Here is an 11,620-nt window from a genome sequence, read left to right as displayed (position 1 = left end):
GTGTAGCCAAAATTTGCAAAACAATCCCTTAGAGGAGCTAGCTGCAGTGCGCTTGAGATTCCTCCCACGTCCACTCCCATGGCCAGCATCAGCAACATGGCGAGAACCGAAAACAACACCAGGCAAGCCTTGTTCTCCATGAACCTAAGAGTTCAACAAACTCTAGTATATTCGAGAGAAGTGATTTGATCTGTGAGGTCGCTCGTATTTATAGCTCGAGGCAGCATACAATGCTTGAGTGGCGCCTCCTGAGAACTTTGTCCTTTGAAAGTTATTCGAAGAAGTCATTCCGTGTTTGTCAATTCCTTTCTTTTCTATAATGCTGGGACATAGAACAACACACGAAATGAAGCTGTGAATCCAGAGTAAGACAGAATTTTAGTTTTTTCACAGTTTATATAATATATGAACTCGTGCATCACCATGCGCCATTTCTATAGATTTCACTGCCACTGAAAAGAACAAAAATCCAAATAAATAATTGGATCTTGACGATCTTTAGAAGATGTGTATGTCATTTCATTTTCGATTGTGTTTTATATACGTGGTTGGTGTATATAATTGCTAGACTTTGTCTTGGGAAAGAGATCAGATCGTTGAAAAACTTGTCTCCACTACCACGTCATATTTCCATCTGGTTCCACGTCGAGACTAAGATGGCAGAGTGTCCACAACTGACAAAAAATATATATATATTTTTAGTTAAAATTATATAATATAATTTTGAGCCCAGATAGATTGACTCGGTTGGCTTTCTTTTTATTTTATTTGTCATGTTCTAATTATCCTGTCATTCTGGTTCAAGTTTTTTGACTGAATATATGACGTTCCTATATATTAAAAGTCCATACATTGCGAACGTTACACTGACTTAGCAGAAAACGCACCATATTTATCATTGACAGTCTCAGGCCCAGGGCATCAAACACGAATAGACTCCAAAACACCTTGGTTCACTCTTATTCTACATATATCTCATCCAGGCTGTCAACCAACTTTTCATGATTCGAGAATCGCTCCCGTGCTTCTTCGAGGCCGAGGCTCGTAAACTTTGGCAATTCTTCAGCAGATGCAGCGCTGCCATTCCAGCGCCACCCTCGATGACAGCTGTTATCATACCCGTACCAATTGCATTGCACGCAGCGAAATCTATTCCAGTACCAAGGGCTGCGCCTTGGTGATGCCCCCGACCTCCATGCCTGGGCCTGCGTTTGATGCTCCAATCAAGTCTTATTGCTTGCCGATCATTGGAACAATCGATTGGAAGTCGTGGGATTTGGAGAAGAGAGGAGAAGGACCAAGGACAGATTCAGACATTTTATATCAAGGCTTGGACAATTTATATTTTATTGCTGGAACTCATGCAATACTATGCAACATCGCACGATACAGAAAACACGTTATCATTGTCTTTATTCTTGTTTCCAGACCCTTGGCACTGCAGAACGATAAAATCAAAGGCAATTATGATGCTGATTCTTAACTTGGGCTTACCCCATGAAACGAGAGGTTTCAGTTGCGCGAGCAGCGATTGTTGCGCCAGCTCCAACCCCTCTGGCAACGGTGGCAACCGTTGTCATACCAATACCACCCCGACTGGCAGCGCTGGGCAGCAGCCTTTGCGAGTCCTCCCACGTCCACGCCCATGGCCAGCATCATCACAAAGATGGCGAGCGCCAAAAACAACACGAAGAAAGCCTTGTTCTCCATGATTTGCTGCTAGAGAAGTAAGCTTGTTAGAAGTGGTTTGATTTGGGCTCATATTTATAGCTCGAGCCAGCACACAATGCTAGAGACTTGTCGTGGGACGGAGTCCTTATCTAATTTGGTTCCGTGTTTGAGAATTTCTTCTCTTTTTTATAATCACATAAAATCTCTTTCCACGTTACAAGTTCCGAAGAATCCATCAGTTAAATATGGGACGGTTCAGATCATTTTAGATCGACGGCTTTGATTTAAGTTTTACGACAGCCCAGATTTTATACAGTGGACGGCTCAGATTGTATATAAAGGAACGGTCCAGAATGTTTTAAATGCACGGTCTAGATTGTGACTAGCTTTCCAGAATATACTATTCTTCTATTTATACAAAAAGGATATCTTTAACATTCGTTTACCGTACACATCAGAAGTACTTAACTTTCAGACACTTTAATGCCCTCAAAAAGGGGAAGGAAGCAAGCAAACTTGAGCGCGAGTTTTCTCGAGCTTGAGCTGAAATACTGCGACTTTCTCTGGTAAGCTTCATCTCTGACTATGGCTCGCACACCACCGCCCCCGCCGCCTCACCGGGAGCACGCGAGGAGGATGCCGCCGCCCAAACCATCGCCAAAGAGGGCGCGGACAACTTCATCTCCACCCCCAAAGAGGTCTCCACCGGCGCCAGCCAAGAGGTACAGTCATTCACCACCAAAGCCCACAGAGGGACACGCTCACCAACAAAGCCACCTCGAGCTGTACATCCACCACCGAGCTCTCCGGCACCACCGAGGTCTCCCGAGCATCATGGAGCTGGACATCCACCACCGAGCTCTCCGCCCACCAAGGAACATCCAGCAGCCGAGCCAAAGAGCATGGACATCGACGCACTGGTGATGAAGCTGCTACAGGGCCGCCACCTTCTTCTTCGCCGCCCAACAAGGCCGACACTGTAACCTAGCGACCAAGGAGGGCCGGGCCGTCATCGCCACCACCTTCGACCATAACGTGGCAACCAAGGCCCCTTGGCTTGGACACCTCTCCGCCTACTGCGTCGTCAGCACCATCTTCAGCAGCAGCAGCAGCAGCATTCGTGGCATCACCTGGTGTGCTCGTTGCAGGCATCGTTATGCTCCTGCTCGCACTGGTAGCCATCGTCACTGGAGTCTGGATACTCTTGAAGAGGAGAAGAAACAAGGTGCACGGCGACATCCACCACGATGACATCCTGGTGGAGTATGGCCATCAGCCTAGCGGTGGCAACAGCGGCAGCAGCAGCAACCAATGGGAGCACCAAGTGGAGCCTCGACCATCATCGCAGCTGAATGCTGGCAGGAAGAAGGCGGCTGCTCCCGAATTCGCGAGGTCCTGAGGCCACCAAGGCGGCTGCCACCGTCTGCTCTTCCCGCTGGTGCTCGCCACAAGTCTGCATCCGAAAACGATCCACTCTTTCGTGCTGCTGATCCAGTGCATGGCCAGCAGGGAAGCCGGGAAAACGTCACGATGGAGGATCCTCTCGTCGTCTTTCCTGCGTATGAAGTTGACGAGCAGCGAAGGCTGTTCTCAGCCACTCCGGAGGATGATCCACTCTTCTCGACTGGTGGCTACTCTCATCATCCAGCAGGCGAGAAAATGGCTGCAAACGAGCTCCCAGTGCGCCTATCATCTCGACGCGACCGGGTTCCAGAGCAGTTTCATGGAAAGGTGGCGGATCGTTCTGGCACCGCGTTCGATTCTGGAGATGTCGCTACACTGGCAAAGAAGCGGGCTGAGATGGAGAAACAAATGCAGAAGTTCATCATGATGGAGCCCTGCATCCGGCCTTTTTCCCACAGGTTAGTAATCTCTGCACTTGAGCTGACAATATGGACTGATGAAGCTGAATCGATCAGGAAGCGCGATGTGGAGAACAGCCCCGAGATCACGAGCGACGAGAACCTCGTCGGGAAGGTGACAGTCAATGATCCCAAGCGGGTCAAAAGTGATTTGGAGGTGGAGCCATCTGCTCCGGGGCATGCTTCTCTTGACAGGTGAAAACGCCGACGAGGTACGAGCCCTTCTGTATCCTGGTGAATTCTTCCACCTCTGAGAGAGACAGGGAACTTGACGAGGTACGTTTCTTCGAAGTCAAGTTGTATAGATGCCAGGCACTGCAAGAGACAAAACATAAGAACAGTGAAAAACAAATAGAATGAAGAGCGAAAGCTTGTCATTTATCTGGCTTTCTCTTCAGTCCCTTCTACTGGCTTGAGTAAGTCACAGGAAGATCCTGTGGCCTTCATCGGGTACAGAAGTTTAGGAGGAGCCATCAATCATCGATATATGATGACATATCTATTTTTTTTATTTTTAGAAATCTAAACTATAGATGCTTTGTAATGCTGTAGACAACACCAGAAATCCTACGGCCTCTCAGTTGGTTTTTCTCATGCAACGCAAATCAAATTCCATGGTGGTTTTGGTCGCAGGCCCCCAGAATGGTTATTTTGGAGTGGTGTTTGTCATCGACGATGTTCTCCCTCGTGTGACTCCCAGATTGTGGGAAGAGCCAAAAGGACGTACATCAGCGACGAGTATATACGCTCTTTATGACATGATCCTAGGTGGCAGTAGTGTCACCTTGTAGGCTAGAGATCATGTATGACGATATATTTTAGCTATCCTTTGAGCCTGTCCGTTGTAGCTTCCACAGATCTCTTCAATCTTTACGGTAATTGGAGGCACCGGAGTTTACAGATTTGAATTGGGATATTCACAGATCAGGACCTACAGGCTCATTCTTTTTGGGAATCTTGCACTATCCATGTCAAAATTTAACATATATCTCCGAACTCCCTCTTTTAGCTTTTACAAACTCAAAGTTCCATAGAACTTAAGACTCCTAATACACGATTTCAACCACAGAGTCAGTACGATTGCACGCTGCGAGAAAAGTGGTAAATGCTACATCGTTCTTAACAATCTCTTGGGCAATCCAACACGCCCAAACAGATCAATCACGCAGCAGTAGTGATCAGCGACAGGACCCTCATGACCAGAAAGAGATCAGCATGGGAGAACATCAATGAAAGTGATAGGATTTTATAATTACTTTTCTGTTACTAATTAAATCTTCTTAAAGTTACGCTTGTGCACAAGCTAGTGACGGAATTTGCTGTTCATCAGTTAGCAGGTTGGTCAAATTTTGTGTTTATGTTTCTTACTTTTCCTCTTCTTCCTTGGGTGCGTCCCAGATCTTGAAAAACCGAGCTGTTGCAAGGCCACCCATGAACGTTGGAAGGCAAGCTTTCTCTGGAATCCTGCTTTTGCAGATTCGACATGAGCACGTACAGCGCCGAGTCCCCTGGTTCCATCTCCAAGAGTTTCTCTGCGGCACGAGCTGCAGCATCGATGTTCTTCGCTACCATGAACTTTGCAAACGCTGATCAAGCTCTTCCACGCGATGAAATGCGGCTGGAAGGGCATCACCAGCAGCAGACCTTCGGCCTCGGCAACCAGCCCGGCTCGTCCAGCACATCTGCCATCGCCTGGAAGTGAATCACATTTGGAGAAATGCTGTACTAGACCACCATAGATCGAAAGTAGTCGAGTGCCACACGGCGATGGAGGGCGAGGCGAGGAACGAGATAAGTTTCCAGGCGATTCTCCTGACTTGCAATCACGGTGGGAAGCTCCATGCTGCCAAAAACTCAGCGGATTTTCGCTCATGGCCATTCGGTGCGCAGCCATGGATCATCGCGTTCCACGACACAATGCTCTGATCAGGCAACGTGGAGAAGATCTTCCCGGCCTGCAAGAGATTCCCCCTTTGAGCGCTCGCGGCAATCCAGCTCGCTGTTGCTCTCAGCTCCCGCGCTTGGACGAGGGCAATTGCTCTGGATCTAAGCGTGTTTCACGCGATGCTATCGTGCTGTGGCATTTGGTCGAACAAGACTCTGGCATCGATCAAGCCCCCGTGCAAAGCAATTGCCGCCACCATTGCCGTCTAAGCGACGAAATCGCACTGTGGACATCTTCATGGCTTCTTCGAGGTGGCCGTGGTTGGAATAGGCCAAGATCATGTTAGTCCACACCACGTCGTCGGGGAGGTCGATCGAAGAGAATGCGAGCTTCTTCGAGCTGGTTTCTCTCGGCCAGTGCTGTGATATTGTCGACCACGATGCAACGTTCTTCTGTGGTATGGCATCAAACAGAAACTCTGTTGTGTTCTAGCATTCCATCAAAGAACTGGCTTGCTTGATCCATATGCCCGTTATGGGCATATACTGTAAATAGAGAGTTCCAGAAAACTACATCCCATTCTGGAACCTGATCAAACAATGCTCGGCATTCCTCAAAGTTTCCACGGTTTGCACGAGCCGTCATAAAAATCATCCAAGCAACAATCCCTTTGTGGCATCTGATCAAACAGTTCTTTTTCTTTCTCAAGATACCCACTTTGGGCATAAGCGCCAAGCAGCAAGTTCCAGGAGAATCTGTTGGGCTCGTGGATGCTGATAAACACCTGCCATGCTCGATCCGCGCGCTCGCACCTTCCATAGAGTTGGATGAGAAGATTTGCGAGGCACCTGTTGGATTGCTGGTGGCTGCTCCCAAGGACGAGCGCGTGGAGCCTGGCGCCTTGACGCAAATCGATGCATGAAGCGGTACGTCTGCGCTATCCTATCATCTTACCGGCGTTTTCCTGGAGACTGACAAGATAGAGCTTTGATTTGTCAATGCGTTTCCATTGTGCCTGAGGTTCGACTAAACATTTCACCGACTTTATCCATAATCCGTTAACTTCATATCGATCCTATTTCGTTGTAACCAGCGCCGAGGGCATCGGTGGCAACTATCGGACGGGCAGCGTTGGGCAGCAGCCTTTGCGGTTCCTCTCACGTCCACTCCCATGGCCAGCGTCGGCAACATGGCGAGAACCGAAAACAACACCAGGCAAGCCTTGTTCTCCATGAAACGAAGAGTTCAACGAACTCCGAGAGAAGTGATTTGATCTGCGAGGCCGCTCGTATTTATAGCTCCTGATGTAATCTAGGCAGCATACAATGCTAGAGTGGCGCCTCTTGGGACGGCATCACTTTGTCCTTTGAAAGGTAGTTCGCGATTCGCTTCTGCACCCTCGATGGCAGCTGTTGTCATACCCGTACCAATTGCATTGCACGCAGCGAAATCCATTCCAGTAGGTAATCCTCCACGGCACCGCTGCGCCATCGCCTTGGTGATCCCCCTGACCTCCACTCCCACCGCTAGGTATGCCTGGGCCTGGTTTTGATGCACAAATCGAGTCTTATTGCTTGCCGATCATTGGAGCAATCGAATGGAAGTAGAGGGATTTGGAGGAAGGAGCAAGGACAGATTCAGACATTTTATATCAAGGCTTGGACATTTAAATTTTATTGCTGGAACTCAAGCAATACCATGCAACATCGCACGATACAGAAAACATGTTGTCAGTGTCTTTATTCTTGTTTCCAGACCCTTGGCACTGCAGAACGATAAAATCAAAGGCAATTACGATGCTGATTCTTAACTTGGGCTTACCCCATGAAACGAGAGGTTTCAGTTGCGCGAGCAGCGATTGTTGCGCCAGCTCCAACCCCTCTGGCAACGGTGGCAACCGTTGTCATACCAATACCACCCCGACTGGCAGCGCTGGGCAGCAGCCTTTGCGAGTCCTCCCACGTCCACGCCCATGGCCAGCATCATGACAAATATGGCGAGCGCCAAAAACAACACGAAGAAAGCCTTGTTCTCCATGATTTGCTGCTAGAGAAGTAAGCTTGTTATATTAGAGAGAAGTGGTTTGATTTGTGAGGTGGGAGGGGCTTGTATTTATAGCTCGAGCCAGCACACAATGCTAGAGAGTTGTTGTGGGACGGTATTGCTTAGTCGTTATCTATTTTGGTTCTGTGTTTGAAAATTTCTTCTCTTTCTATAATACTCATAAATCTCTCCAACCCTTCAAATGGAATTAAGTTCCACAAAATCGCCATTCCACGTTGCTAAAACTTTACAAGTTCGTACTACAAGCTTGCAGATAGAGAAAGCCATGGAGTTTAGCTCGAAAAGATGAAAACAATCCTAAGTAGTGTTTGAAAGCAACACATGGCATTGCAATATCATCAGTTAAATATGGGACGGTTCAGATCATGTTAGATCGACGGCTTTGATTTAATTAATACGACAGCCCAGATTTTACACCGTGGGCGGCTCAGATTGTATATAAATAAACGGTCCAGAGTGTTTTAAATGCACGGTCTAGATTGTACATGAATGACTGTCCAATAGACGGCCCAGATTTCAAGTTCTCAGATCTTATAGATTTTAAGAATATACTATTCTTCTATTTGTACGAAAAGGGATTTCAGACACTTTAATGCCCTAAAAAAGGGGAAGTAAGCAAGCAAACTTGAGCACAATGGTAAGCAAGCAAGCTTGAGTTGAAATACTGCGACTTCTTCGTATATCCACCGGCACTAGCCAAGAGGCACAGAAAGCCCAAGTTCTCCTGAGCATCATGGAGCTGGACATCCACCCCCGAGCTCTCCGCCCACCAAGGAACATCCAGCAGCTGAGCCAAAGAGGCACCATGGACATCGACGAGCTGATGATGGAGCTGCTACAAGGCCGCCACCTTCTTCTTCGCCGCCCAACAAGGCCGACACTGTAACCTGGGACCAAGGAGGGCCGGGCCGCCATCGCCACCACCTTCGACCATAACAAGGCCCCTTGGCTTGGGCACCTCTCCGCCTACTGCGCCGTCAGCACCATCTTCAGCAGCAGCTGCATTCGTGGCATCACCTGGTGTGCTCGTGGCAGGCATCGTTATGCTCCTGCTCGCACTGGTAGCCATCGTCACTGGAGTCTGGATACTCTTGAAGCGGAGAAGGAACAAGGTGCACGACGACATCTTCGTGGAGTATGGCCATCAGCCTGGCAGTGGCAACAGCGGCAGCAGCAACAGCCAGCAGGAGCACCTCATTAATATTCCCCTGACCAAAGTATTGCCTCGACCATCTTTGCAGTTGAATGCCGGTAGGAAGAAGGCGGCTGCTGATCCCCGAATTCGCGAGGTCCTGAGGCCACCAAGGCGACTGCCACCGTCTGCTCTTCCCGGTGGTGCTCGCCACAAGTCTGCATTCGGAAACAAGCTCGCAGTGGATCCACTCTTTCGTGCTGCTGATCCAGTGCATGGCCAGAAGGGAAACCGGGGAAACGTCATGATGGAGGATCCTCTCGTCGCCTTTCCTGCAAATGAAGTTGACGAGCAGCCAAGGCTGTTCTCAGCCACTCCAGAGGATGATCCACTCTTCTCGACTGGTGGCTACTCTCACCATCCAGCAGGCGAGAAAATGGCTGCAAACGAGCTCCCAGTGCTGCTATCATCTTGACGCGACGGGGTTCCAGAGCAGTTTCATGGACGGGAACAAGGACGAAAGGTTCTGGCACCGTGTTCGATCCTGGAGATGTCGCAGCACTGGCAAAGAAGCGGGCTGAGATGGAGAAACAAATGCAGAAGTTCATCATGATGGACTCCTGCATCCGGCCTTTCTCCCACAGGTTAGTAGTCTCTGCACTTGAGCCAGGAAGCGCGATGTGGAGAACAGCCCCAAGATCACGAGAGACGAGAACCTCGTCTGGAAGTTGACAGCTAATGATCCCAAGCAAGAGTAATTTGGAGCTGGGGCCATCTGCTCCGGGGCACGCTTCTCTGACAGGTGAATTCTTCCACCTTTGAGAGAGACAGGGAACTTGATGAAGTACGTTTCTTCGAAGTCAATTTGTATAGATGCTACTCTTTGATTGCAGGCACTGCGAGAGACAAAACATAAGAACAAGTGAAAAACAAATAGAATTGAGAGCGAAATCTGGCTTTCTCTTCAGTCCCTTACTTACCTTAAATGCTTTTCATAGATATACAATTAGGATGATCACATAATTATTTTGTTAATTTCTATTCTGTTTTGAAGCTATTTTATGCTGTATTATTGCACTAATAGATTGGCCCCAGAATGGCCCCAGAATGGCATTTTATCTATGCATTTTATGGCATAGATATTGGTCACAAGCCCCAGAATGGCATTTTGGAGTGGTGTTTGTCATCAATGATGTTCTCCCTTGCAAGTTCATTTTCCCCAGAATCCATTTTGCCCAAGTTTTAATATTAAGTTTTATAATTAATTTTAATCTAGTAAATTTTTGCTCTCTTTGCTTCAACATAATAAATGTGACTTAATGTTTGCAAAATTATCTTATAGTTGACCATAAAAAATTACACTAAGTTGAAAAAACTTAATTACTGTGACAATGAGATACCATATAGTTGGATTTGAAATGATTATACATAAGATTTGTGAACATTGTATTTATCAAATCTTACTTGAGAGTTATTAATATTTTTTGCTTTAACAATCACACAATTGATTAATTTTTGGTATTCATAATTTCAAATAAAACTATGATCTTTGCAATAAGTAGTAAAATCAATACTTCACATAAACTTTAGTAGTAAATTGATGAATTGCTTAATCTATACTTCAAATGTTTTTATTTTTTTGGACGAGAGTATAAATTTTATATTGGTATGAAATACCTTAATGAACTATTTATCTTCTTATTAACATGAGGGAAATTTTGAGTAGCAACAACCTACATATCTATCAAATACAAAAAAAATTATAAAAGTTAAAATATTGATTCACTTACCAACTTTATCATTCTATTCATCTTAAAAATACTTGATAAATGTTTTTTCATTTTGAAAATTAATTTTGAAATGTTTGATAAGTTTCTTAATCTTAGCTTATTTAATAGTATCATCATAAAAAACTATATGAATTAAATGATACATAATATCTTTAAAATATTTCTATATATACATCCTAATATCCCATGATTCCACCTTACAAATAATATATTTAAGCTAGTTCCTCCTTATGTGTTAAATGCACAATAAAATTTGATAATCAAATATAACTCTATATAAAAATTAAATATATTATAATATATTTAATCATCAATCATTATTGTATGTGATTTTCAATCTGACATGTGTTTTAAAACTCAATTTTTAAAAACTATCATCCAATTCTTCATATGTTGTTCTTTCTCACTAGAAATTAAACCCTATATAATTGAGATACCATTTCTATGATAATTAAAAACAAATATGGTGTTCTATAAAAATTATAAACTTTTAAAGATTATTCACTTTAAAATAAATGAAAACTTTACCTGATTAGTTCCAAAAGTTGCATCAAGACTCAATAAATTATTATTTGCAAATTTTACTATCTTTTGCAATTGCCAAGTTATTTAAATCTCAATAGTAAAACAATATTTAGCTCAATCATCTAAATACTTTCTTAGGATTTGTGTTCTTCTAAATCCATACACTCTTCCAAATACATACACTTTGTGCATTATTTTTGAAGAAAGCTATTTAAGATCCATTATGAGGTGTAAAAATTCCATGAAGAGGAATTTTTGTGTGCACATAATTTAGTGAGATTTGTCTAAATAAAATGAAATTATAGCTCCTATTATGTATATGTTACATAAATATTTGAATAAGTTTCTAGATGGTGACAGAAGGGGTGATAAGATGGATTTTTGGCAATTTTCTAACAAAAATTATGATCATAGAGATTTAAAACCAGAAAAAAACACAAGCTTTTTATCATTAATCAGGTATTTTATATAATAATAAAATATAATTACAAACATTTTGACACAAGCATTGGTGTGAATATAGAAAGTAAAATACTCATGAAACATCCATTACACTTGAGTAAACCAGATCAAAGTTTTAACAAGTGGGTCTGCAATTTTTTGGTCAAAATGTTTTATAAATAGCCTAATTATGATACAAATGGGATTTCTTGTCATGGTCAACTTGATCCAACTGGAGGAATTCATATAA

At 44.6% G+C, this 11,620-nt stretch overlaps 1 long non-coding RNA gene across 1 annotated transcript; it reads right to left on the bottom strand.

Annotated features, from left to right (window-relative positions):
- Nucleotides 1-1,330: 1,330 nt before the first annotated feature.
- On the bottom strand, nt 1,331-1,701 carry LOC112349153. The gene is made up of 2 exons (XR_002993289.1): nt 1,495-1,701; nt 1,331-1,438 (listed from the first exon to the last, which is right to left on the bottom strand). It is a non-coding gene; the product is annotated as an uncharacterized LOC112349153 (long non-coding RNA).
- Between the last annotated feature and the right edge of the window lie 9,919 nt (nt 1,702-11,620).

The sequence above is a fragment of the Selaginella moellendorffii genome, unplaced genomic scaffold (assembly GCF_000143415.4).
Source record: "Selaginella moellendorffii unplaced genomic scaffold, v1.0 SELMOscaffold_36, whole genome shotgun sequence".
Lineage (NCBI taxonomy): Eukaryota > Viridiplantae > Streptophyta > Lycopodiopsida > Selaginellales > Selaginellaceae > Selaginella > Selaginella moellendorffii.
Note: the sequence above shows the minus strand (reverse complement) of the source record. Positions and strands in the feature narration are given on the sequence as shown.